The 27,400-nt window shown below is 46.5% G+C and overlaps 16 pseudogenes; all 16 read right to left on the reverse strand.

Annotated features, from left to right (window-relative positions):
• Nucleotides 1-15,058: 15,058 nt before the first annotated feature.
• Nucleotides 15,059-15,177, reverse strand: LOC141125091 (5S ribosomal RNA; annotated as a pseudogene).
• Nucleotides 15,178-16,699: 1,522 nt separating this feature from the next.
• Nucleotides 16,700-16,818, reverse strand: LOC141125076 (5S ribosomal RNA; annotated as a pseudogene).
• A 1,019-nt stretch (nt 16,819-17,837) lies between these two features.
• LOC141124716 (5S ribosomal RNA) lies at nt 17,838-17,956 on the reverse strand (annotated as a pseudogene).
• A 735-nt stretch (nt 17,957-18,691) lies between these two features.
• Nucleotides 18,692-18,810, reverse strand: LOC141125147 (5S ribosomal RNA; annotated as a pseudogene).
• Nucleotides 18,811-19,334: 524 nt separating this feature from the next.
• LOC141125132 (5S ribosomal RNA) lies at nt 19,335-19,453 on the reverse strand (annotated as a pseudogene).
• A 300-nt stretch (nt 19,454-19,753) lies between these two features.
• Nucleotides 19,754-19,872, reverse strand: LOC141124597 (5S ribosomal RNA; annotated as a pseudogene).
• Nucleotides 19,873-20,177: 305 nt separating this feature from the next.
• On the reverse strand, nt 20,178-20,297 carry LOC141125117 (5S ribosomal RNA; annotated as a pseudogene).
• Nucleotides 20,298-21,472: 1,175 nt separating this feature from the next.
• On the reverse strand, nt 21,473-21,591 carry LOC141125009 (5S ribosomal RNA; annotated as a pseudogene).
• Nucleotides 21,592-22,359: 768 nt separating this feature from the next.
• On the reverse strand, nt 22,360-22,478 carry LOC141124550 (5S ribosomal RNA; annotated as a pseudogene).
• Nucleotides 22,479-23,186: 708 nt separating this feature from the next.
• On the reverse strand, nt 23,187-23,305 carry LOC141125103 (5S ribosomal RNA; annotated as a pseudogene).
• A 295-nt stretch (nt 23,306-23,600) lies between these two features.
• LOC141124514 (5S ribosomal RNA) lies at nt 23,601-23,719 on the reverse strand (annotated as a pseudogene).
• Nucleotides 23,720-23,811: 92 nt separating this feature from the next.
• On the reverse strand, nt 23,812-23,930 carry LOC141124318 (5S ribosomal RNA; annotated as a pseudogene).
• Nucleotides 23,931-24,832: 902 nt separating this feature from the next.
• LOC141125138 (5S ribosomal RNA) lies at nt 24,833-24,951 on the reverse strand (annotated as a pseudogene).
• Nucleotides 24,952-25,576: 625 nt separating this feature from the next.
• Nucleotides 25,577-25,695, reverse strand: LOC141125089 (5S ribosomal RNA; annotated as a pseudogene).
• Nucleotides 25,696-26,934: 1,239 nt separating this feature from the next.
• On the reverse strand, nt 26,935-27,053 carry LOC141125154 (5S ribosomal RNA; annotated as a pseudogene).
• A 110-nt stretch (nt 27,054-27,163) lies between these two features.
• Nucleotides 27,164-27,282, reverse strand: LOC141124223 (5S ribosomal RNA; annotated as a pseudogene).
• Between the last annotated feature and the right edge of the window lie 118 nt (nt 27,283-27,400).

Below are 27,400 nucleotides of genomic sequence, written 5' to 3' on the forward strand. Positions count from 1 at the left end.
TAGGACCCAGGAATACAACAAAAAAATGTATGACAGGAAGAAGCGAGGACAACTGTTGCTAGAACCTGGCAATCAGGTCTGGCTGTCTACCAGTAACTTAAGGATGGCTTGTCCTTCAAGAAAGTTAGGTCCCAGGTTCATGGGGCCCTTTTCAGTCAAGAGAAAAATCAATGATGTGGCCTATGAGCTGGACTTACCTAATTCATTGAAAATCCATCCGTTTTTTCACGTATCCCTACTTAAACCCGTTATCCCCAACTCTTTTTCGGGTCGCAATACTGGCCCGCCTGAACCCGTAATTATCGACAACGAGGAGGAGTTTGAGGTGGAGGCAATTTTGGATTGTAGGAAGAGACGCAACCAAATACCAAATTCTTGGGAACCGGAGGCCAACTTGCACGCTGAAGAACTCTTAAGGGATTTTCAGAGTACCCATGCGGATAGGTTAGCCCGGCTGGGCATCCGGAGGCTGCCCTTAAGGAGGAGGCACTGTCAGAGAGGATCTCGGTTCAGGACACTTGCTGGGCACTCTGGAGTGCGCCGTGTCGCGCTGGCTCGCGTTGGCGTGCCCAGGAGCGCTCCCATGCGGGCGCGTGCGGGTGCGCGCCGGCGCGGTCGCGGTGTTTGGCGCTGGTTGCCCTATTGAGGTTGCTGGGATGCTCTGCTCGGTGCTGTCCGATCATCAGCTTCCTGTTCCCGTGCTTCCTGTTTCCTGTGTATTGTTTGATCTCTCTGTGACCCAGCTTGTTTACTGGACTCTGCTCTGCTATCCGCCTGCATCTGACCCCGGCCTGCCTCCGACTTTGAACCTGCCTGACCCCTCTGTACCGTGCCGATCGCCTGCTGCCAAACCTGCTTGTGACCTGGACTTTGTATCTGCCTGCTCCTGCTCTGCACCTGTAGCTGACCTGCAGCCTACCTACCATCTCCTGCCAGCTTGCATCAGGACTCTGGGCCTCATCCCTGTTAACCACCCGCCAGACTCTCATACCATTCTGTGCTCCCGTGCCTTCTGTGTGCTCTATCAGGGGCCGGGAACCAGATACGTATGGGAGGCCATCCTCTGCTATATCGGGTTCGTCAGTCTGATACGGGTAAGTCTGACACACACCATAAAAGAAAGGGATTTGGAGGGGTTTTAAACTCTCCCCAAAACATCAATGATGTTATTATTTTTTTGAATAACATCATTGATGTTTTTCTTGATATTTTCCAATACAACATTACACCCCATGATCTCCCCAATCAGGATCTGTGCACTTTCCGAGGTGAAATGCCCTGGATCCACAACATCACGATCACCTAAAAAGATAAAAACCAAAAAAAACATGTATTATAAATATGCCGGCATCCATCTCTTACCTGAGCCTGTGGTCACAGACACTCACCTGTTGTGGTGACTAGTTCCACCACGTCTTCTTCCTCCTCCTGCTCTTCTTGTCTTTGGGGGATTTCCCCTTCTTCCAGAGGTGGGGGGTCTGTGGTCTCCTCGGATGAGGAGTGTCCTCCGAGTCTTTTCTCCCCTATGTAAAAAAAAAATGGTATACTTAGCACACAGATATTTGATGGCAGAAATATAAATATGAAACATTGCTTGGAAGTGGGGTAAAATTGTCTGTTTTGGGAGAGTTCCAAGATGTAGAATTTTGAGTGTCCTTTGTCAAGCTTCAATACTTTACCTGTTTTGTGCAAGCTTCACAGATGGATACACCCCTATAGTATACACTGGAGCACCTGTGTGGGCCCCCTAATAAAAAGGGTGTTCTTGTGTCCCACACTAGAGCTCCAGCGTCCAGATGTGTAAACAGCTGCTGAGTGTCCTCTCCTTACACAGAATCGAGTTTGCATTTCATTCTAGTAACAAACCCATCTACACAACCAAATTATTTTCATACAAGTAGGCCCTAAAAAATGTGGGCAAATGCATATGGCCAAAACAATGGTGTTGACATTTTAAACTGTACAACAGTTAAGAAAAGCACATGGAGCAGCACGATCGTAATAAACACAAAAAGAATAGGAACACAGCACAACTACTTACTTTTTTGCAGCACTCTCCGGATCTTTCGGTACTGCTTATGCTCTCTTAATTTCAGGTCCGACCACCGCTTCCTGAGCTGATCTTTCGATCATTGTATCCCGAAATTCCGGTGCAGACTTTTGACCACTTTCGCCATTATCTTGGCCTTTCGGACATTGGGGTTGGGGTAAGGTCCATACTTTCCATCATAGTCGGCTCTCTTCAGGATGTCCACCATCTCCAACATCTCCCCAAAGGACATATTTGATGCCTTAAATCTTCTCCTTCTGGATCCAGATGTTTCTTGCTCCGGGCTTTCCTCCCCCTCCTCCTCGTTGCTATAATTAGCACGCACCTGCTCTGACTCCGCCATGTGCTCTTCCCCTACTGCGCCGAACGAAAAGGGGCGGGGAATAGACTAGAAAGAACGTTAGGGGTGGGCGGAGTTACACGCATGCGCAGTGTGTATAAAGTGTAACACGCGTGCGCAGTACGTACGATCTGTGAGCGGAGGAAGGAGTATCGGAGGTGCCGATTGTGATAACGAAGGTAAGATCTAAACTTGGGCCTATACTGCTTCTAGATTGAGGCCTATATTGTAACAAGATTAGGAGAGTTTTGCCTGACATTAGGGTTTGTCTTGTGTTGTGTCTTGCAGTGAAAATGGATATCTTGAAAGATAACGACTTTATGGCAATCTTCATTGATATGTTCAGGGAGCTGCCTTGTCTATGGGAGATAAACCACCCTGAATATAAGAACCAAACAAAGAGGATGGCAGCACTGGATCAATTGCTGTAATTAGTGAAGACGGTGATCCCCACAGCAGACATCACCTATTTGAAGATCCTAATTGGTGGCCTGAGGAGCACTTATCTAAGGGAGCACAAGAGAACCAGGATTCCCAGAGATCCTGAGCTGCAGATGACATTTATGTCCCCAGGCTGTGGTACTATGACAGGCTGCATTTTCTAGCAGGTCAGACTGAACCCAGGTCATCATTCTCCAGTCTTCCTTCCACGCTTCCTTCCCCCCCAGCTGAGGCTTCTGATGCCCAACCTGGGCCTTCCAGGCAACAACATGTGGAGGAGCCCAGCTTGAGCCAGGTATAGCATTCCTCTAAATATTTCTGGTTGTCCCATCAATGATTTTAACTAGATGTTAGTTTGGAGTACTAATTTATGATTGTGATTGATGATGCAAAAACTAAAACCATGTCCCTTTTTCATACACAGGGATGTCTCAGCCAGGAGGTGGCCGGGCCAAGCAGGCTGCCTGATACCCAGGTCCCTCCCCTACACCTTCAAAGACAAAGTGGCAGGAAGATGAGTAACCCGGAGGAGGCTGCCATAGGCCTCTTTTGGAAGGCTACAGAGGCCCTGAGAACCCCCCACACTGTGGAGGAGGACTTTGCTTGCATAACTGCCTGCAAAATACTGCAGATGGAGGAGGGCCAACGACTCCTGTGTGAGTCCTTAATTTTGGAAGCTCTCAATAAGGGGTTGAGGGGCCAAATAACATGTGCTATCCACATTTGTGACCTCACATATAGTCCTCCTCCTCCTCCAGGTCCTACTACTCCTCCTCCTCCTCCTCCAGGTCCTACTCATCCTCCTGCTACATCTCCAAAACTAGAGCCACAGCCGGGAAGGAAGCGTGGAAAGAAGACCAGAAAGTGATGACCCTGGGTCCAGTCTGGTCTGGCAAAAGATGCAGTCTCTTGTAGTACCACAGCCTGGGGACACAGATGTCATCTGTGCTGAAGTATGTAACTGCGGTGGTGAAATCACCTCCGACAGCGCTGGAGTCACTGCTTTATGTATCGTGGGAGCAAACGCTGTTGCTGTCAAGATAAATGAATCCGCGCGGCAACTGAATGGCGTACCTGCTAACAATAAAACAAAGTAACATTACAGTATAACAGTAAGACTTACCATACCTGCAAAGCAAATACAAAAAAAACATAGTAAAAATAAAACATTTAAACGCAACCTGTGCCTAAAATATATATATGCCGAAGCATGGGGGCATCCTCCCACAAAAGGCAGGAGCAAATCGCTCCTCCACTCACTGCTGCCCCCACGCTTCGGCATATATGCTGAAGTATGTAACTGTGGTGGTAAAATCACCTCCGACAGTGCTGGAGTCATGGCTTTATGTATTGTGAGAGCAAATGCTGTTGCTGTCAAGATAAATAAATCCGCTCTGCAGCTGAATGGCGTACCTGAAAACAAAAAATGGTTACCAAACATGATAAAAACATAACAACAATAAAACATTGCAGAATAGAATACAGTAAAAAAGAGCAGAACAATAGAGAGAGAATAGAGAGAGAGAGAGAACAATAAAACGACAACTATTTTTGGTTTTTATTATTTTATATTTTTTTTGTGTTTTTTTTTTTTTTTTTTTTTACACTTTTTTTTGTAACTTTAACTTTTGTAACTGGTACCAGGTTTGGGTCTCTCAAAATGCGATGGCATCTTGGGAGACCCTGTGAAAGTGTGTCCTAGTCTGTGCAGTGCTGTACCCTACGCTAATACTCAACTAGTGTATGGTTGCGTTCAAAACATTCACCAATGCAAAGACCATGATTGTCAGGACAGGAGGGACAATAATACCGGGTGTCATGCCTAAATCCGCGCTTGCTGCAGACACAACATCTTTTTTGGGGGGCTTGTTGGGTAGAGGTACTCGGGAGGACATAAAGAAAATGCCTCTCATGCAGCCAGCTTACTGCATTTGGTTGGGAAAGGTGACTTGAAGCACCGTCTGGAAACAGAAGGGCTCTGACGATCTCTTCCTGGAATTTAAGGAAGGATCCAGTCCATCCTGAAGCTCTGTATAGCACATAAGCGTTCAGGAAAGCCAATTGAAATAAATAAACAGACACTTTTTTGTACCAATGTCTGGCCTTACGGGCAACTAGGTACGGCGCCATCAACTGGTCGTTGAGGTCCACCCCTCCCATATTTTGGTTATATTTGTGGACACAGAGGGGTTTCTCCACAACACCAGTCGCCGTAGTAATTTGGACCATCGTGTCTGCATGAAGGGAGGTAGGAACGAAAACATTCTTATTATCCCTCCACTTCATAGCGAGCAAATTATTTCACTGCAAGCAGGCTCTCTCCCCCAGCCTAAGACGGGAATCTACAAGCCGCTGGAGAAAACCTCAGCGATTAGGTCGCACGGTGCCACATGCTCCAATCTGATGATCAAAAAAGGTGACTAAAAAGTGGCACGCTCGTGTAATAATTGTCCACGTACAAGTAGTACCCCTTTCCAAATAAGGGTGACACCAAGTCCCACACAATCTTGCCAGCACTTCCTATGTAGTCAGGGCAGTTTGTCGGCTTTACGTGACTATCTTCGCCCTTGTAAACCATAAAACTACATGTATAGCCTGTGGCCCTGTCACGCTTGCTGGGAAGGTACTGTTTGAATGACAAGCGGCCAGAAAACGTAATCAGGGACTCATCAATGCAGATAACTTGATGGGGAGTAAACAAGTCTGCAAAACGTTGGTTGAAGTGGTTTACGAGGGGCTGAATTTTGTAGAGCCGATCGTATTCAGGGTCTCCACGAGGACAACAGAGTTCATTGTTGTTGAAGTGCATGAACCGCAAAATCTGCTCGTATCGTGCCCTGGTCATGGAGGCAGAGAACAAGGGCATATGGTGAATTGGGTCAGTGGACCAATATGACCGCAACTCACTCTTTTTAGTTATGCCCATGTTGAGGGAAAGGGCCAGAAAGAGCTTAAATTCAGAGACCGTAACTGGTCTCCAATCTCTGGCAAGGGAGGACTGGGGAATAGTGGCGATGTGTTGACCAGCGTATAAATTGCTTTGGTCCACAATAGATCTATAGAGATCTTCGGTGAAAAACAGTGAATAAAAATCAAGTGGCATAAAATCAACTGTTTCCACCTGAATTCCGGGTTGGCCAGTGAATGGGGGAAATACGGGTGCTGCAGAAGTGGTGGGTTCCCAATTCGGATTGGCGAATGCAGCAGGAAGGGCATTATGGGCACGACGGGCCTGTGTTCGTCTTCTTGGTGGCAGCGGGACACTACTTGTGCTTGCCACCTCGCCAGCTTGAACTGCACTTATTGGACTCGCCACGTCACCAAGTGTTACTGCTGTGCTGGATATACGACCAGGGTGTACTAGGCCGCTGGTGCTTGCCAGTTCACCAGAAAGAATAGCGGCGCTAGTACTTCTCTGCTCCATACGAGGGACCTACGGTTCTTGCACTTCAAGGACAGAAGAAGAAGATTGGGGTCTGATACGACTGACCTTGGCAGGGACCACAACTCCGTCGTCAGAGTTATCTGTCATGGAGCCACTGTCGTCTACAGGATCGTATTCTGAGCCTGAATCTGACAGATGAGCGACTTCTTCTTCACTATCTGTCATGCTCAGAAACGTGTAGGCCTCTTCACTAGTGTACCTTTGATTTGCCATTTTGGGCTCTAAATTTAGTGGTACACTAGTGAGACTCACAGGCAAAAAAGCTCCTGACTGTCAGCGACTGTATCAAAACGCTACCAAAAAACTTAGCGATCACAGGGATCAGGCCTGACTCTGCGAACGCTGCAGTTATGTGTGCTTAGTGTTTTGTAAGTGTCAGTGATCGATCGATACTGCACTTGGGTTGGCTGGGCAGGGCTGGGTCGAGGGGCAAAGCACAGGTGCTAGCAGGTATCTGGGCTGATCCTGCTAACACTGCGTTTTTGGAAACCCTAAACTGCTGGGGACGCTAGTATAGATCTGATCAGATATTGATCCATTCAGATACTATACCACTAAGGGAGGTGTATGCTGCGTGCATGGGTGTTAGCGGTACTGGCACTAACCTAACGCTGCCTGGGGCGACGCAGACCTTATCTGACCCTAAAAACTTAACTTATATCACCACCGGGCGATTAGAGGGTTAAACCTTTATAAGGTAATAAACGACGGGTGCCCTGAAACTATGATAAACTATAAAAAACAAACTAACCAGCGTCACCCGTAACAGGTATACGGTGATCACTGGTGAAAGGGTTAACTAGGGGGCCATCAGGGGGTTAAAACCTTTATTAGGTAGTATATGGGGGTCCCTGTTGCTATAAAACGCTGATGGCGAACCTATATACTTACCTCCCTAACTTGCATCACCTGTGCCACTAATACAGCGATCAGAAAAACGAACGCTTAGTGACACTGGTGACGGGGGGTGATCAAGGGGTTAAAACTTCATTAGGGGGGGTTAGGGGGGTACCCTAGACCTAAAGGGGGGTATCCTAGACCTAAAGGGGGCTAACTCTAACTGCCCTACCACTTATAACTGTCACAAACTGACACCAATGCAAAAAAAAAAACTGCTATTGGTGTTACTGTGACAGGGGGTACAGGGGGGTGATCGGGGGTGATGGGGGGTGAAAAGTGTGCCTAGTGTGTTCTACTGAAAGTGTAGTGTTGGTGCAACTCACATTGATGTCTTCTCTCCTCGGCGCCGGAACGAAAAGACCGGCTCGAGGAGAGATGACATCACTTCCTCTGCCACTGTTTACATTACAGCAGCAGAGGAAGATTTTCATTCGTGGGGAGCGATCGCGAGGGGGTGGCCATGAATGAGTGGCCTCCCCCTCAGCCTGTATCGCTTCCCCAACGAAGCTGACTCGGGCACCGGGGGGGGGCGCGATGCGCCCCCAGCCCGCGGGAGGCAGATCACGTACTAAGAACGTGATTTTACCTGGCCGTGCCATTCTGCCACAGTATATCTACGTTAGGCGGTCGGCAACTGGTTAAAGAACCCCACTTCTTTGGAAGAACCCCCCCGTAAGTGCAGCCCCCTGACAACGGTTATCAACTAACGCACGTATACAGAACATATAACCTTATAATCACCTGAAGGGGTATATGTGAACAGGTGCACAGAAGGATAGGTATTCAATATCTTCAACACATGTATTAAATACCTTCCCACTGAAGCTTCAACACACAGACCAAAATGCAGTAGATAATCTTTACATTCAGTAACACAGAGTAAAATTTAGCATACACACATATGGCTCCCCCTAGGCTATAATTCAGAGATCAACTTGTGAGTAGAGCAACAATGCTTAGTAAAAGAAGATGGTGAAAGTTCTTTAAACTCCAGATGTCTTCAGCTAGCCTGATTGTTAAACTGCAGTATATTGTTGTAATTTGTAATCCACAGAAACAAAGGGAAAGAAATGACTGTAGAATAAAAGGTGTGCTGATGATTGCTTAACTGAAGAAATATAACCACTTGTAGATTCCTCTTTACATGTGAGTGCAATACAGTACTAACCTTACAGCGCAGAGGAGAAAGACAAGGCCCCAAAGGCCAGCTGCATGATGCCTGTGAAGAAGTAGATTCACCTCCATGGAACTACAAGTCTCACCAGCAGTCTGTAGAAAGAACTCACTCAGCAATACTGTAATCTCTACTAAAATGGGCAGGTGCCCTCTCACCACAATAGACTTCAATAACTGTGAGGCTCCGTCCGGAATCCCCTCCTGGTGTCTCCGTCTGGTGAAGATGGCGCCTCCACGCCGTGCTGCAACTCCCGATGGACTGAAGTGCAGGTAGCTTCCAGTTGCTCTCAAACGCAGGTCGGTCCACTTGCTAGAATAGCAGGACTGTCCTACACCTCCAAAATCCCTCAGAGGCGTGCGATCCGGCTCTCCGCTGTATAGGTCGCAGTCTCTCACTCCTGGTCACACACAGACCTCCTGCTGGCAGGTGTTGAGAGAGGCTGAAAACAGGCCGCGCATCTCCTTTTATCACTCCTCCCAGCAGGCATTTCTGCATGCTTTGCATTGTCTGTCTTGTAGTCCAGGGCTGATCCAGCTAACACAGTCACTTCCTCCTCCAGACTACATTTCCCACAATGCTTTGCTGCATTATTCTCAAAGAGTAAGGAAAAAATCCTAACAGAGTCCAGCAGACACTAGGGGGAGCCAAACTCATTTGCAAACAACAACGAACTGTTCAACTATAATGACTATAGTAGCAAACCCCTGGCTACACACTCCCCCTCACTTGAACTCTTTGGTCCCCAAAGACATAAAAAGGAGAACCCACTCCAGCTTGCTAAGAAGGAAGGAATGAATTATTAGTGATTTTTCTTTTTCCATATTTAACCACAATTCAAATCTAGCAAATACTGACATACTTCTGGGTTTCTTTGGAACCACCTATACCAGGGATATGCAATTAGCGGACCTCCAGCTGTTGCAAAACTACAAGTCCCATCATACCTCTGCCTCTGGGTGTCAGGCTTGTGGCTGTCAGAGTCTTGCTATGCCTCATGGGACTTGTAGTTCTGCAACAGCTGGAGGTCCGCTAATTGCATATCCCTGATCTATACACACTATCAGTTAGTTTAAAATCAGTCTTTGAACAGGCCAGGGCAATTGCCGTGCCCCACCCATTGGTGTCAGAGGTTAGAGCAGAGTCGCCCCCTACCCAATTAACAGTGGGGGGTGTAGCATCAGGAGCTGATCTGCAAATGGTATGAATAAACTCTTCAGAGCTCTCTCCCAGTGTGTCATAAGTGAGTCTCTTGGGAGGGTGCACATTCTGCCTTAACCTCACTGGCGAATACGTTCCAGCAGTCTGTGTCAAATCTTTGGTTATTTCATCTGCACTAGTCTGAACATTCAATTCCGTTGAAGGGTCTTCACTTGCAGTTTCAAGAGCTAATGATGGTTCACCAACATCAGGGATTAGTAATAGGGTGGCACAGTGGTGTAGTGGTTAGCACTCTCGCCTAGCAGTAAAAAGGGTCGCTGGTTCGAATCCCAACCACAACACTACCTGCCTGGAGTTTGCATGTTCTCCCTGTGCCTGTTTCCTCCGGGTGCTCCAGTTTCCTCCCACACTCCAAAGACATGCTGGTAGGTTAATTGGCTTCTGTCCAAAATTGGCCTTAGTATATGAATGGGGACCTTGGATTGAGGGTAGAGACTGATGTGAGTGTGCGATATACAGGGTTAGGGACAAGGGTCAGGGTTGTAGACACACACTCACTCAGGTTGAACTGGATGGACAGGTGTCTTTATTCAACCTTACTAACTATGTAACTATGTAATAGTTCACTAGAGAAGACTATCCGGTCCCTAGTCTCTTGTTAAGGGACAACTCCTTCGGCCTTGGTTCTCTCCACATCCTCAAAAGGTGGCAATGTCTTGAACTCTGGTCCAAGGGACCTACGGGTCATCTTATTTGTCTCCATAGGGCATTGAGGTACCACCCTAGCTGTTTCCTTTGGCCGCGGTGGCAACACCTTAATAGCTTCCATCTCCTTTTTCATCCTTTTCAAAGGGCTGGTTATTGAGCTGCCTTTGGCCAACCACAACCAGAAAGACACATTCACCATCTCATCCTCCTCCTCCTCTTTTACTTTAATCCTCCTTCTTCCTGGTGAGGACACTGGACTAGAAACTTGGGAAAACACATAATCTTCTCCAAATTCCTCATCTTCTTCATCCGTCATATCAGCTACAGTCAACATCTCCTTTTGTGAGCCTGTTTGAGGTGAAGTTGGCTTTGGGGGGGGGGGGGGGGGGGACACTGTAGAGGTGCGTCTGATAATGGTAACAAGTGATTTCTGTGCAACATCTTTAACGGTCCCTTCTCCCCATCAGGTCTGATCTGATACACGGGTAGACCAGGGAGTTGTTTACACACAACATAGGGCTGTGGCCTCCATCAATCTGCCAGCGTATATTTTTCTGGTACCCCTAGATTCTTCAGTGACACTCGGTCACCTGTTCGCAAGTCCTGTATCTTAACTTTCAAATCCAAATTTTGTTTATTCCGAGATTCTCTGATAGAAGCATGTTCCATAGTTTTCTCATAGGCTTGTCGTAAGTTCTTCTGTAATCTTCTGGGCGGTTGGTGATTTGGGGTTTCAGTAGAAACTATTACTCACAGAGCCAGGCACAAATTATTACTCACAGAGTCAGTAATAACTTATTACTCACAGAGCCAGTAATAAATTCCTGCTCACAGAGCCAGGTACAAATTATTATTCACAGAGCCAGGTACAAATTATTACTCACAGAGCCAGGAATAAATTATTACTCACAGAGCCAGGTACAAATTATTACTCACAGAGTCAGGTATAAATTATTAGTCACAGAGCCGGGTACAAATTATTACTCACAGAGCCAGGTACAAATTATTAATCACAGAGCCAGTAATAAATTATTACTCACAGAGCCAGGTGCAAATTATTACTCACAGAGCCAGGTACAAATGATTACTCACAGAGCCAGGTACAAATGATTACTCACAGAGCCAGGTACAAATGATTACTCACAGAGCCAGGAATACATTATAGGTGAGTATAAATTATTACTCACAGAGCCAGATACAAATTATTACTCACAGATCCAGGTACAAATTATTACTCACAGATCCAGGTACAAATTATTACTCACAGATCCAGGTACAAATTATTACTCACAGAGCCAGGTACAAATTATTACTCACAGAGCCAGGTACACATCATTACTCACAGAGCCAGGTACAAATTATTACTCACAGAGCCAGTAATAAATTATTACTCACAGAGCCAGTAATAAATTATTACTCACAGAGCCAGGTACACATTATTACTCACAGAGCCAGGTACAAATTATTACTCACAGAGCCAGTAATAAATTATTACTCACAGAGCCAGGTACAAATCATTACTCACAGAGCCAGGTACAAATTATTACTCACAGAGCCAGTAATAAATTATTACTCACAGAGCCAGTAATAAATTATTACTCACAGAGCCAGGTGCAAATTATTACTCACAGAGCCAGTAATAAATTATTACTCACAGATCCAGGTACAAATCATTACTCACAGAGCCAGGTACAAATCATTACTCACAGAGCCAGTAATAAATTATTACTCACAGAGCCAGTAATAAATTATTACTCACAGAGCCAGGTGCAAATTATTACTCACAGAGCCAGGTACAAATTATAACTCACAGAGCCAGGAATACATTATAGGTGAGTATAAATTATTACTCACAGATCCAGGTACAAATTATTACTCACAGAGCCAGGTACAAATTATTACTCACAGAGCCAGGTACAAATTATTACTCACAGATCCAGGTACAAATTATTACTCACAGAGCCAGGTACAAATTATTACTCACAGAGCCAGATACAAATTATTACTCACAGATCCAGGTACAAATTATTACTCACAGAGCCAGGTACAAATCATTACTCACAGAGCCAGGTACAAATTATTACTCACAGAGCTAGTAATAAATTATTACTTACAGAGCCAGTAATAAATTATTACTCACAGAGCCAGGTACAAATTATTACTCACAGAGCCAGTAATAAATTATTACTCACAGAGCCAGGTGCAAATTATTACTCACAGAGGCAGGTACAGATTATAACTCACAGAGCCAGGTACAAATGATTACTCACAGAGCCAGGAATACATTATAGGTGAGTATAAATTATTACTCACAGAGCCAGATACAAATTATTACTCACAGATCCAGGTACAAATTATTACTCACAGATCCAGGTACAAATTATTACTCACAGAGCCAGGTACAAATTATTACTCACAGAGCCAGGTACACATCATTACTCACAGAGCCAGGTACAAATTATTACTCACAGAGCCAGTAATAAATTATTACTCACAGAGCCAGTAATAAATTATTACTCACAGAGCCAGGTACACATTATTACTTACAGAGCCAGGTACAAATTATTAATCACAGAGCCAGGTACAAATTATTACTCACAGAGCCAGTAATAAATTATTACTCACAGAGCCAGGTGCAAATTATTACTCACAGAGCCAGGAATACATTATAGGTGAGTATAAATTATCACTCATAGAGCCAGGTACAAATTATTACTCACAGAGCCAGTAATAAATTATTACTCACAGAGCCAGGTGCAAATTATTACTCACAGAGCCAGGTACAAATTATTACTCACAGAGCTAGTAATAAATTATTACTTACAGAGCCAGTAATAAATTATTACTCACAGAGCCAGGTACAAATTATTACTCACAGAGCCAGTAATAAATTATTACTCACAGAGCCAGGTGCAAATTATTACTCACAGAGGCAGGTACAGATTATAACTCACAGAGCCAGGTACAAATGATTACTCACAGAGCCAGGAATACATTATAGGTGAGTATAAATTATTACTCACAGAGCCAGATACAAATTATTACTCACAGATCCAGGTACAAATTATTACTCACAGATCCAGGTACAAATTATTACTCACAGAGCCAGGTACAAATTATTACTCACAGAGCCAGGTACACATCATTACTCACAGAGCCAGGTACAAATTATTACTCACAGAGCCAGTAATAAATTATTACTCACAGAGCCAGTAATAAATTATTACTCACAGAGCCAGGTACACATTATTACTTACAGAGCCAGGTACAAATTATTAATCACAGAGCCAGGTACAAATTATTACTCACAGAGCCAGTAATAAATTATTACTCACAGAGCCAGGTGCAAATTATTACTCACAGAGCCAGGAATACATTATAGGTGAGTATAAATTATCACTCATAGAGCCAGGTACAAATTATTACTCACAGAGCCAGTAATAAATTATTACTCACAGAGCCAGGTGCAAATTATTACTCACAGAGCCAGGAATACATTATAGGTGAGTATAAATTATCACTCATAGAGCCAGGTACAAATTATTACTCACAGAGCCAGGTACAAATTATTACTCACAGAGCCAGGTACAAATTATTACTCACAGAGCCAGGAATACATTATAGGTGAGTATAAATTATCACTCATAGAGCCAGGTACAAATTATTACTCACAGAGCCAGGTACAAATTATTACTCACAGAGCCAGGTACAAATTATTACTCACAGATCCAGGTACAAATTTTTACTCACAGAGCCAGGTACAAATCATTACTCACAGAGCCAGGTACAAGTCATTACTCACAAAGCCAGGTACAAATTATTACTCACAGAGCCAGTAATAAATTATTACTCACAGAGCCAGTAATAAATTATTACTCACAGAGCCAGGTACAAATTATTACTCACAGAGCCAGGAATAAATTATTACTCACAGAGCCAGGTACAAATTATTACTCACAGAGCCAGGTACAAATTATTACTCACAGATCCAGGTACAAATTATTACTCACAGAGCCAGGTACAAATTTTTACTCACAGAGCCAGTAATAAATTATTACTCACAGAGCCAGGTACACATTATTACTCACAGAGCCAGTAATAAATTATTACTCACAGAGCCAGGTACACATTATTACTCACAGAGCCAGGTACAAATGATTACTCACAGAGCCAGGTACAAATTATTACTCACAGAGCCAGGTATAAAAAAGATCATAGTTACCATTAAAGAAAGGAGCACTCTCTTGGCCAGGAGCATCAAATCTAAACCCTTCACAGGCAGGAAGAGGAGTGGCCGTGTACTGCTTTCCCTATATGCAGCCGCAGCTTTTCGTCAGTTTTCATGTGCAGCCACCAGTCACCTGGCAACCAGGATGCAAGAGGAGGACGGACAGAGAAGTCGAGGCCACCACCTCCCCTATATGCGGCCACAGCACCTTGCTGGCTTTCAAGTGGGGGAGGCGGGTAGAGACCCTGCTTAGCATCCGAGATCAGACGAGATCGATCGCTTTCAGGGTGATGTGGCCGTAGGCAATCTCCTTTGGCACCCTCAACCCTCTTGAGAAACGCCAAGATGGTCACCTCGGGAAACAAGCCAAAAAATAGGTCAAGTCCAAAAAAAAAGAAAAAAGCCTACGGCACCTGGTATTCCCATCAAGGTATTAACCAGGCCCGACACTGCTTAGCCTCCGAGATTCAGACAAGATTGGGCGCTTTCAGAGTGATGTGGCCGTAGGCAATCTCCTTTGGCACCCTCAACCCTCTTGAGAAACGCCAAGATGGTCACCTTGGGAAACAAACCAAAAAATAGGTTAAGTCCCAAAAAAAAAAAAAAGAAGAAGCCTACCGCACTTGGTATTCCCAGGCGGTCTCCCAACTAGGTACTAACCAGGCCCGACACTGCTTAGACTCCAAGATCAAAAGAGATCGGGCGCTTTCAGGGTGATGTGGCCATAGATAATCTTCTTTGGCACCCTCAACCCTCTTGAGAAATGCCAAGCAGGTCACCTCGGGAAACAAGCCAAAAAATAGGTTAAGTTCAAAAAAAAAAAAGAAACCTACGCATCTGGTATTCCCAGGTGGTCTCTCATCCAAGTACTAACAAGGGCCGACCCTGCTTAGCCTCCAAGATGTGGCCAAAAGCAATCTCTTTTGGCACCCTCAACCCTCTTGAGAAACGCCAAGATAGTCACCTCGGGAAACAAGCCAAAAAATAGGTCATGCCAAAAAAAAATAAAAAAAGAAGCCTACGTCACCTGGTATTCCCAGGCGGTCTCCCATCCAGGTACTAACCAGGCTCAACGCAGCGTAGCCTCCGAGGATCAGATGAGATCAGGGCGCTTCCAGGATAATGTGGCCATCGGCAATCTCCTTTGGCACTTTCCACCCTCTTGAGAAACGCCAAGATGGTCACCTCGGGAAACATGTAAAGAAATAGGTCAAGTCCAAAAAAAAAAGAAGCCTACGGTACCTGCTATTCCAAAGCAGCCTCCCATGCACTTACCAACCAGGCCCAACCCTGCTTAGCCTCCAAGAACAGACAAGATCAGGCGCTTAAAGGGTGATGTTGCCGTAGGTCACCTACGGTAAACAAGCAAAAAAATAGGTCAAGTCACTCACCCTCGGTCCGCCCTACACTTTGGACGACTTCATTTCTTCGTACATGTTCTAAATTCCAATCGCCATGCCGTTATATTAAATACTACATATGCCTTGTCAGGTATCCCGTTCTCGTTCACAGCTTAGATCCCGTCGGGGGTGAACGCCTTGCTCCACAAACCACACCCGCCCTCTTTGAATCTGCATCCATAGCTGTAAGCGGCGATACCTACTTTATTATACTGTTGAGCCTATGGCTCCTGGTATTCTCAGGTGGTCTCCCATCCCATATACTAACCAGGCCCAACCCTGTTTAGTCTCCAAGATCAGACAATATTGGTAGCTTTCAGGGTGATGTGGTTGTTGGCAATCTCCTTTAGCACCCTCAACCCTTTTGAGAAATGCCAAGAGGGTCACCTCGGGAAACAAGCCAATAAATAGGTCAAGCACGAAAAAAAAAGAAGCCTATGGCACCTGGTATTCCGGGGCAGTCTCTCATCCAGGTACTAACCAGGCCCGACTATGCTTAGTTTCCAAGATCGGGCAATTTCACAGTGATGTGGCCGTATGCAATCTTCTTTGGCACCCTCAACCCTCTTGAGAAATGCCAAGATGGTCACCTCAGGAAACAAGCCAAAAAAGACGTCAAGTCCAAAAAAAAAGCCTATGGCACCTGCTATTCCCAGGCAGTCTCCCATCCAGGTACTAACCAGGCCTGACCCTGCCCAGCCGCCGAGATCAGATGAAATTGAGCGTTTTCAGAGTGATGTGGCTGTTGGCAATCTCTTTTGACACACTCAACCCTCTTGTAAAACGCCAAGATGGTCACCTCGGAAAACAAGCCAAAAAAAAAGGGCAAGTCCAAAAAAATAAAAATAAAAAAGCCTACGGGACCTGGTATTCCCAGGCGGTCTCCCATCCAGGTACTAACCAGGCCTGACCGTGCTTAGACTCCAAGATCAGACGAGGCTGGGCGCTTTCAGGGTGATGAGGCCATAGGCAATCTCTTTTGGCACCCTCAACCCTCTTGAGAAACTCCAAGTTGGTCACCTTGGGAAACAAGCCAAAAAATAGGTCAAGTCCAAAAAAAAAAAAAAGAAGCCTACGGCACCTGGTACTTCCAGGTGGTCTCCCATCCAGATACTAAACAGGCCACAAAATAGGTCAAGTCCAAAAAAAAAAAGAAGCCTATGACACCTGGTATTCCCACGCGGTCTCCCATACAGGTACTTACCAGTCCTGACCTTGCTAAGCCTCCGAAATCATGCGCTTTCAAGGTGATGTGGCCGTGGGCAAACTCTGAAGGCACCCTCAACCCTCTTGAGAAACGCCAAGATGGTCACCTCGGGAAACAAGCCAAAAAATAGGTCAAGTCCAAAAAAAATAAAAAAAGAAGCCTATGACACCTGGTATTCCCACGCGGTCTCCCATACAGGTACTTACCAGTCCTGACCTTGCTAAGCCTCCGAAATCATGCGCTTTCAAGGTGATGTGGCCGTGGGCAAACTCTGAAGGCACCCTCAACCCTCTTGAGAAACGCCAAGATGGTCACCTCGGGAAACAAGCCAAAAAATAGGTCAAGTCCAAAAAAAAAAAAAAAGAAGCCTATGACACCTGGTATTCCCATGCGGTCTCCCATCCAGGTACTAACCAGGCCCGATCCAATATAGTCTACCAGATCAGATGAGATCAGATGCTTTCAGGGTTATGTGGCCATAGGCCATCTCCTTTGGCACCCTTAACCCTCTTGAGAAATACCAAGATGGTCACCTAGGGAAACAAGCCAAAAAATAGGTCAGGTCCAAAACAAAAAAAGAAGCCTACGGCACCTGGTATTCCCAGGTGGTGTCCCATCCAAATACTAAACCAGGCCCGATTCTGCTTAGCCTCCGAGATCAGATGAGAGAGTGCACTTTCAGGGTGATGTGGCCATTTGCAATCTCCTTTGGCACCCTCAACCCTCTTGAGAAACTTCAAGATGGTCACCCGGGAAACAATCCAAAAAAAGTCCAAAAAAAGAAGACTACGGCACCTGGTATTCCCAGGCAGTCTCCCATCCAGGTACTAACCAGGCCTGACCCTGCCTAGCCTACGAGATCAGACAAAATTGAGCGCTTTCAGGGTGATGTGGCCGTAGTCAATCGCTTTTGACACCCTCAACCCTCTTGAGAAACGCCAAGATGGTCACTTTGGGAAACAAGCCACAAAATAGGTCAAATCCAAAAAAAAAAGAAGCCTATGACACCTGGTATTCCCAGGCAGTCTCCCATACAGGTACTAACCAAGTCTGACCTTGCTTAGCCTCTGATATCAGGCACTTTCAGGGTGATGTGGCCGTAGGCAATCTCCGATGGCACCCTCAACCCTCTTGAGAAATGTCAAGATGGACACCTCTGGAAACAAGCCAAAAAATAGGTCAATTCCAGGAAAAAAAAAAAAAAAAAGAAGCCTTCGGCACCCGGTTTTCCCCAGCGGTATCCCAGGCAGGTACTAACCAGGCCTGTCCCTGCTTAGCCTCCGAGATCAGACGCTTTCAGGGTGATGTGGCCGTAGGTAATCTGCTTTAGCACTCTCAACCCTCTTCAGAAATGTCAAGATGATCACCTCGTGATACAAGCCAAAAAATAGGTCAAGTCCAAAAAAATAAAAGAAGCCTTTGAACTTTGTAATTCCCAAGCTGTCTCCCATCTAGGTACTAACTAGGCTCGACCCTGCTTAGCCTTCAAGTACAGACAAGATTGGGCGCTTTCAGGGTGATGTAGCCGTAAGCAATCTCCTTTGGCACCATCAACCCTGTTGAAAAATGCCAAGATGGTCACCTCGGAAAACAAGCCAAAAAAAAGGGCAAGTCCAAAAAAAAAAAAAAAAAAAAGAAACCTATGACACCTGGTATTCCCAGGCGGTCTGCCATCCAGGTACTAACCAGGCCCGACCCTGCTCAACCTCCAAGATCAGATGAGGTTGGGTGCTTTCAGGGTGATGTGGCCGTAGGGAATCTCTTATGGCACCCTCAACCCTCTTGAGAAACCCTAAGATGGTCACTTCGGGAAACAAGCCAAAAAATAGATCAAGTCCAAAAAAATAAAAAAGGAAGCTTACGGCACCTGGTATTCCCAGGCGGTCTCCCATCCAGGTACGACCCTGCTTAGCCTCCAAGATCAGATGAGATCCGACGCTTTCAGGGTGAAGTGGCCGTAGGTAATCTGCTTTGGCACTCTCAACCCTCTTCAGAAACGTCAAGATGATCACCTCGTGATACAAGCCAAAAAATAGGTCAAATCCAAAAAAATAAAAGAAGCCTTTGAACTTTGTAATTCCCAAGCTGTCTCCCATCTAGGTACTAACTAGGCTCGACCCTGCTTAGCCTTCAAGTACAGACAAGATTGGGCGCTTTCAGGGTGATGTGGCCGTAGGCAATCTCCTTTGGCACCGTCAACCCTGTTGCAAAATGCCAAGATGGTCACCTCGGAAAACAAGCCAAAAAAAAGGGCAAGTCCAAAAAAAAAAAAAAAAAAGAAACCTATGACACCTGGTATTCCCAGGCGGTCTGCCATCCAGGTACTAACCAGGCCCAACCCTGCTCAACCTCCAAGATCAGATGAGGTTGGGTGCTTTCAGGGTGATGTGGCCATAGGGAATCTCTTATGGCACCCTCAACCCTCTTGAGAAACCCTAAGATGGTCACTTCGGGAAACAAGCCAAAAAATAGGTCAAGTCCAAAAAAATAAAAAAGGAAGCTTACGGCACCTGGTATTCCCAGGCGGTCTCCCATCCAGGTACGACCCTGCTTAGCCTCCAAGATCAGACGAGGTCAGGCGCTTTCAGGGTGATGTGGCCATAGGCAATTTCCTTTGGCACCCTCAACCCTCTTGAAAAACTCCAAGATGGTCACCTTGGAAACAAAACAAAAAATAGGTCAAGTCCAAAAAAATAAGAAGCCTATAGCACCTGGTATTCCTAGGCGGTCTCCCATCCAGGTACTAACCTAGCCCGACCCTGCTTAGCCTTCAAGATCAGACCAGGTTGGGCGCTTTCAGGGTAATGTGGCCGTAGGTAATCTCTTTTGGCACCCTCAACCCTCTTGAGAAACAACAAGATGGTCAACTCAGGAAACAAGCCAAAAAATAGGTCAAGTCCAAAAAAAAAAGAAGAAAGAAACCTATGGCACCTAGGATTCCCACGCGGTCTCCCATCCAGGTAGTAACCAAGCCTGACCCTGCTTAGCCTCCAAGATAGGGCGCTTTCAGGGTAATGTGGCTGTAGGTAATCTCTTTTGGCGTCCTCAACCCTCTTGAGAAATGCCAAGATGGACACCTCTGGAAACAAGACAAAAAATAGGTCAAGTCCAAAAAAAAAAAGAAGCCTAGGGCACCTGGTATTCCCAGGCGGTCTCCCATCCAGGTACTAACCATGTCCCAACCCTGCTTAGGCTCAGAGATCAGACGAGATTGGTCGCTTTCAGGGTGATTTGGCCGTAGGCAATCTATGGCACCCTCAACCCTCTTGAGAAACGCCAAGATGGTCACCTCGGGAAACAAGCCAAAAAATAGATCAAGTCCAAAAAAAACAAAAGAAGCCTTTGGAACCTGGTATTCCCAGGTGGTCTCGCATCTGGGTACTAACCAGACACGACCCTGCCTAGCCTCCGAGATCAGATGAGACAACGCTTTCAGGGTGATGTGGCTGTAGGCACTCTCCTTTGGGACCCTCAACCCTCTTGAGAAACGTCAAGATGGTCACCTCGGGAAACAAGCCAAAAAATAGGTTAAGTCCAAAAAAAAAAAAAAAAAAAGAAGGTTACGGCACCTGGTATTCCCAGGCTGTCTCCCACCCAGTTACTATGCAGGCCTGACCCTGCTTAGGCTCCAAGTTGAGACGAGATCGGGCACTTTCAGAGTGATGTGGCCATAGGGAATCTCATTTGACACCCTCAACCCTCTTGAGAAACATCAAGATGGTCACCTCGGGAAACAAGCCAAAAAAATAGGTCAAGTCCAAAAAAAAAAAAAAAAAAAGCCTACGGCACCTGGTAATCCCGGGCGGTCTCCCATGCAGGTACTAAGCAGGCACAACCCTGCTTTGCTTCCAAAATCAGACGCTTTCAGTGTGATGTGGCCGTAAGTAATCTCTGTTGGCACCCTCAACCCTCTTCCGAAACGTCAAGATGGTCACCTCGGGATACAAGCCAAAAAATAGGTCAAGTCCAAAAAATATAAAGAAGCCTACGGCACCTGGTATTACCAGGCGGTCTGCTGTCCAGATACTAACCAGGCACGACCCTGCTTAGCCTCCGAGAACCGAAGAGATCCGACGCTTCCAGGGTGACGTGGCCGTACATAATCTCCTATGGCACCCTCAACCCTCTTCTGAAATGCCAAGATGGTCACCTCGGGATACAAGCCAAAAAATAGGTCAAGTCCAAAAAAAAAAAAAAAAAAAGAAGCATACGGCACCTAGTATTCCCAGGCTGTCTCCCATCTAGGTACTAACCAGGCCTGACCCTGTTTGGCCTACAAGATCAGACAAGATTGGGCGCTTTCAGGGTGATGTGGCCAAAGGCAATTTCCTATGGAACCCTGAACACTCTTGAGAAATGCCAAGATGGTCACCTCGAAAACAAGTCAAAAAATAGGTCAAGTCCAAAAAAAAAAAAGAAGCCTACAGCACCTGGTATTCCCAGTCGGTCCTCCACCTAGTTACTAAAAAGGCCCGACGCAGCTTAGCCTCCGAGATCAGATGAGATCGGACGCTTTCAGGGTGATGTGGCTGTAGGCAATCTATTTTGGCATCCTCAACCCTCTTGAGAAATGCCAAGATGGTCAGCTCGAGAAACAAGCCAAAAAATAGGTCAAGTGCAAAAAAAAAGAAGCCTACAGCAGCTGAAAATCCAAGGCAGTCTCCCATCCAAGTACTAACCAGGCCTGACCCTGTTTACCGTAATGCCGCGTACACACGGTCGGACTTTTCGTCTACAAAAGTCCAACGGACCCAGACGGACTAAAGCTGGCTGGTAATCCGATCGTGTGTGGGCTTCTCCGGACTTTCAGCAGACTTTTTCAGCCTCAAATCCGACGGACTTTAGATTTGAAACATGCTTCAAATCTTTACGTCGTAACTATGACGGACCCCGAAATCCGCTCGTCTGTGTGCTAGTCCGACGGACAAAAACCCATGCTAGGGCAGCTATTGGCTACTGGCTATGAACTTCCTTATTTTAGTCCGGTGTACGTCATCACGTACGAATCCGTCGGACTTTTGTGTGGTCGTGTGTAGGCAAGTCCGTTCGTTAGAAAGTCTGCTGCAAGTCTGCCGAAAGTCCGCCGGAAGTCTGTCGGACAGGCTGTCGGACTTTTGTAGACGAAAAGTCCGACCGTGTGTACGCGGCATTAGAGATCAGATGAGATTGGGCGCTTTCGGGATGATGTGGCCATAGACAATCCCTTATGGCACCCTCAACCCTCTTGAGAAACGCCAAGATGGTCACCTTGGGAAACAAGCCAAAAAATAGGTCAAGTCCAAAAAAAAAAAAAAAAAAAAAAAGAAGCCTACAGCACCTGGTATTCCCAGGTAGTCTCCTATCCTGGTACTAACCAGGCCTGATCCCGCTTAGCCTCCGAGCCCAGACATGTTCAGGAGCTTTCAGGGAGATGTGGCCATAGGCAATCGCATTTGGGACCCTCAACCCTCTTCGGAAACGCCAGGATGGTCACCTCGGGAAACAAGCCAAAAAATAGGTCAACTGGTATTCCCAGGCGGGTTCCCATCCAAGTACTAACCAGGCACAACGCTGCTTAGCCTCAGAGCCCACACGAGATTGGGTGCTTTCAAGGTGATGTGGCATTAGGCAATCTCCTTTGGCACTCTCAACCCTCTTGAGAACTGCCAAGATGGTCACCTCGGGAAACAAGCCAAAAAATAGGTCAAGTCCAAAAAAAAAAAAAAAGCCTTTGGCATCTGGTGTTCCCGTGCGGTCTCCCATCCAGGTGCTAACCAGGCCTGACCCTGCTTAGCCTCTGAGATCAGATGAGATTGGGCGCTTTCAAGGTGATGTGGCCATATGCAATCTCTTTTGGCACCTTCAACCCTCTTGAGAAACGCCTAGATGGTCACCGCTGGAAAGAAGCCAAAAAATAGGTCAAGTCCAAAAAAAAAAAAAAGCCCACGGCACCTGGTATTCCCAGGCTGTCTCTCATCCATGTACTAACCATGGCCTGATCCTGCTTAGCTTCCAAGCTCAGACGTGATCTGGCGCTTTCAGGGTGATGTGGCCATAGACAATCTCCTTTGGAACCCTCAACCCTCTTCAGAAATGTCAGACTGGTCACCTCGGGAACAAGCCAAAAAATAGGTCAAGTCCAAAAAAAAAAGAAGCCTATGGCACCAGGTATTCCCAGGCGGTTTCCCATCCAAGTACTAACCAGGCCCGACGCTGCTTAGCCTCAGAGACCAGACGAGATTGGGCGCTTTCAAGGTGATGTGGCATTAGTCAATCTCCTTAGGCACCTTCAACCCTCTGGAAAAACGCCAAGATGGTCACCGCTGGTAACAAGTCAAAAAATAGGTCAAGTCTAAAAAATATGAAACCTACGACACCTGGTATTCCCATGTGTTTTCCTATTCAGGTACTAACTATGCCAATCCTGCTTAGCCTCAGAGATCAGACGCTTTCAGGGTGATGTGGCCATAGGCAATTTATTTTGGCACCCTCAACCCCCTTGAGAAACGCCAAGATGGTCACCTTGGGAAACAAGCCAAAAATAGGTCAAGTCCAAGAACAAAAAGAAGCCTACGGCACCTGGTATTCCCAGGCTGTCTCCCATCTTGGTACTAACCAGGCCCTACCCTGTTTGGACTCCAAGATCAGACAAGATCGGGAGCTTTCAAGGTGATGTGGCCGAAGGCAATCTCCTTTGGCACCCTCAACCCTCTTGAGAAATGCCAAGATGGTCACCTCGGGAAACAAGCCAAAAAATAGGTCAAGTCCAAAAAAAAGAAGCCTACGGCACCTGGTATTCCCAAGCAATCTCCCATCCAGGTACTAACCAGGCCCGACCCTATTTAGCCTACAAGATCAGATGTGATCGGGCGCTTTCAGGGTCATGTGGCCATAGGCAGTCTCCTTTGGCACCCTCACCCCTCTTGAGAAACTAGATGGTCACCTCGGGAAACAAGCCAAAAAATAGGTAAAGTGCAAAAAAAATAGAAACCCATGTCACCTGGTATTCCCAGGCGGTCTCCCATCCAGGTACTAACCAAGCCCAACGCTGCTTAGCCACCAAGATCAGGTGCTTTCAGGGTGATGTGGCCGTAGGCAATCTCCTTTGGCACCCGCTTGAGAAACGCCTAGATGGTCACCTCAGGAAACAAGCCAAAAAATAGGTCAAGTTCAAAACAAAATATGAAGCCTACGGCACCTGGTATTCCCAGACGGTCTCCTATCCAAATACTAAACCAGGCCCGACCCTGCTTAGCCTCTGAAAGTGCACTTTCAAGGTGATGTGGGCGTAGATAATCTCCTTTGCACCCTCAACCCTCTTGAGAAACGCCAAGATGGTCACCTTGGGAAATAAGCCAAAAAATAGGTCAAGTCCAAAAAAAAAAAAAAAAAAGAAGGAAACCTATGGCACCTGGTATTACCAATCAGTCTACCATCCAGGTACTAACCAGGTGCGACCCTGCTTAGGCTCCGAGATCAAACAAGATTGTGCGATTTCAGGGTGATGTGGCTGTAGGAAATCTCCTTTGGCACGCTCAACCCTCTTGAGAAACGCCAGGATGGTCACCTCAGGAAACAAGCCAAAAAATAGGTCAAGTCCAAAAAAAAAAAGAAGCTTACGGCACCTGGTATTCCCAGGCAGTCTCCCATCCAGGTATGACCCTGCTTAGCTTCTTAGATAACATGAAATCGGGCACTTTCAGGCAGTCTCCTTTGGCATCTGCAATCCTCTTGAGAAACGCCAAGATGGTCACCTCAGGAAACAAGCCAAAAAATAAGTCAAGTCCAAAAAATAAAGAAGCCTATGGCACCCGGTATTTCCAGGCGGTTTCCCATCCAGATACTAATCAGGCCCGACTCTGGTTAGCCTCCGAGATCAGATGAGATCGGGTGCTTTCAGGGTGATGTGGCGGTAGGCAATATCCTTTGGCACCCTAAACCCTCTTGAGAAACGCCAAGATGGTCACCTCAGGAAACAAGACAAAAAATAGGTCAAGTCCAAGAAAAAAAAAAAAAGAAACCTACAGCACCAGGTTTTCCGTCGGTCTACCATGCAGGTACTAACCTGGACTGACACTGCTTAGCCTGTGAGATCAGACGACACTTGGCGCTTTAACGGTGATGTGGCCGCAGTCAATCTGCTTTGCCATCCTCAACCCTCTTGAGAAATGCCAAGATGGTCACCTCTGGAAACAAGCCAAAAAATAGGTTAAAGTCCAAAAAAAAAAAGGAGCCTACGGCACCTAGTATTCCCAGGCGGTCTCCTATCCAGGTACTAAGAAGGCCTGACCCTGCTTAGCCCCCGAGATCAGGCGCTATCAGGGTGATGTGGCCATAGGCAATCTCTTTTTGCACCCTCAACCCTCTTGAGAAACGCCAAGATGGTCACCTCGGGAAACAAGCCAAAAAATAGGTCAAGTCCAAGCAAAAAAAGGAGCCTATGGCACCTGGTATTCCCAGGCTGTCTCCCATCCAGGTACAACCCTGCTTAGTCTTCGAAATCAGACGAGGTCAAGTCCAAAAAAAAAAAAAAAAAAAGAAGAAGCCTACGGCACCTGGTATTCCCAGGCGGTGTCCCATCCAGGTACTATCCAGGCCCGACCCTGCCTTGTCTCTGAGATCAAACGAGGTCGGGCGTTTTCAGTGTGTTGTGGCCATAGGCAATCTCCTTTGGCACCCTCTTGAGAAACGGCAAGATGGTCACCTCTGTAAACAAGCCAAAAAATAGGTCAAGTCCAAAAAAAAAAGAAGCCTACTGACACGTACCTCGTATGTGAGCCTGATGTGCAGAGGGAGACCTCTCGTACAGCCCTGGTACCCAGATCACTGGAGTTGAGGACAGTGACCGTAGGAGCACAGTGGGGTATGAGTGCCTGATGGATTTTCTGGAACGGAAGATGATGTCCGCTGGGAGGCACTGGAACTGGCTGGAGTGCCGGGTGCAGGTAAGCAGGATGCAGGTCAGCAGGGTGCAGGTAAGACGGATGCAGGTCAGCTGAATGCAGGTCAGCTGGATGCAGGTGCACCAAGAAGTAGCAAACGCACATGAGTGTGCACAGCAGGCAGAAGCAAGGTCAGACAAGCCGGGTCATACACAGCGGATCAGATCAACAGAATCGGCAGGCAAGGAATGGTCAAGTTCAGGCTGGTTCTGGTAGCAGGAGATCAGGCAGGCAAGCAAACAGGATCAGGGTCAATGGAGAGCCAAGGTTCAGGATTGGAGACAGCAGCGTAGTCAGAGAGCCAGGTCACAAGGTGATCAGATGCAGATTACAGGAACAGGAAACAGGTGAAGCTGCAGATCAAACAGCAAGAGCTGAATGGTGGAAGCCCCTCTTAAAGGCCACTGGGCGCCAAAGCCGCGTTACTGTGCGCACGCGCACGATCTCCGCGTTCGGCGCATGCGCATTGGCGCACGCCTGTTCGTTACTGGGGACCTGTTGGTGGGGATGCGCCTGAGCCCTGTCGCAGTGGAAGTAGTGTGTTCATGACACCTACCTCATCTGGTCTCTGATCCAGGTACTAACCAGGCATGACACTGCTTAGCCTCTGAGATCAGACGATATTGGGCGTTTTCAGGGTGATGTGGCCATAGGCAATCTCCTTTGCAATCTTCAACCCTCATGAGAAACGCCAAGATAGTCACCTCTGGAAACGATCCAAAAAAAAGGGTCAAGTCCAAAAAAAAAAAAAAGAAGCCTACAGCACCCGGTATTCCCAGGCAGTCTCCCATCCAGGTACTAACCAGACCCAACCGTGCTTAGATTCCAAGATCAGGTGCTTTCAGGGTGATGTAGCCATTAACAATCTTCTTTGGCACTCTCAACCCTCTTGAGAAATGCCAAGATGGTCACCTCGGGAAACAAGCCAAAAAATAGGTTAAGTCAAAAGAAATAAAAGAAGCCTACGACACCTGCTATTCCCAGGTGGTCTCCCATCCAGGTACTAATCAGGCACGACCCTGCTTAGCCCCCAAGATCAGACAAGATCGGACACTTTCAGGGTGATGTGGCCGTAGGCAATATTCCTTGACACCCTCAACCCTCTTGAGAAACGCCTCGATGTTCACCTCGGGAAACAAGCCAAAAAATTGGTCAAGTCCTAAAAAAAAAAAAAAAAAAAAAAAAAGAAGCCTACGGCTCCTGGTATTCCCAGGCGGTCTCCCATACAGGTACTAAACAAGCCCAACCCTGCTTAGCCCCCGAGATCAGACGAGATAGGGCGCTTTCAGTGCGATATGGCCGTAGTTAATCTCCTTTGGCACCCTCTTGAGAAAAGCCTAGATGGTCACCTTGGGAAACAAGCCAAAAAATAGGTCAAGTCCAAAAAAAAAAAAAAAAAAAAGGAGAAACCTATGGCACCTGGTT

The sequence above is a fragment of the Aquarana catesbeiana genome, linkage group LG01 (genome assembly GCF_042186555.1).
Source record: "Aquarana catesbeiana isolate 2022-GZ linkage group LG01, ASM4218655v1, whole genome shotgun sequence".
NCBI lineage: Eukaryota > Metazoa > Chordata > Amphibia > Anura > Ranidae > Aquarana > Aquarana catesbeiana.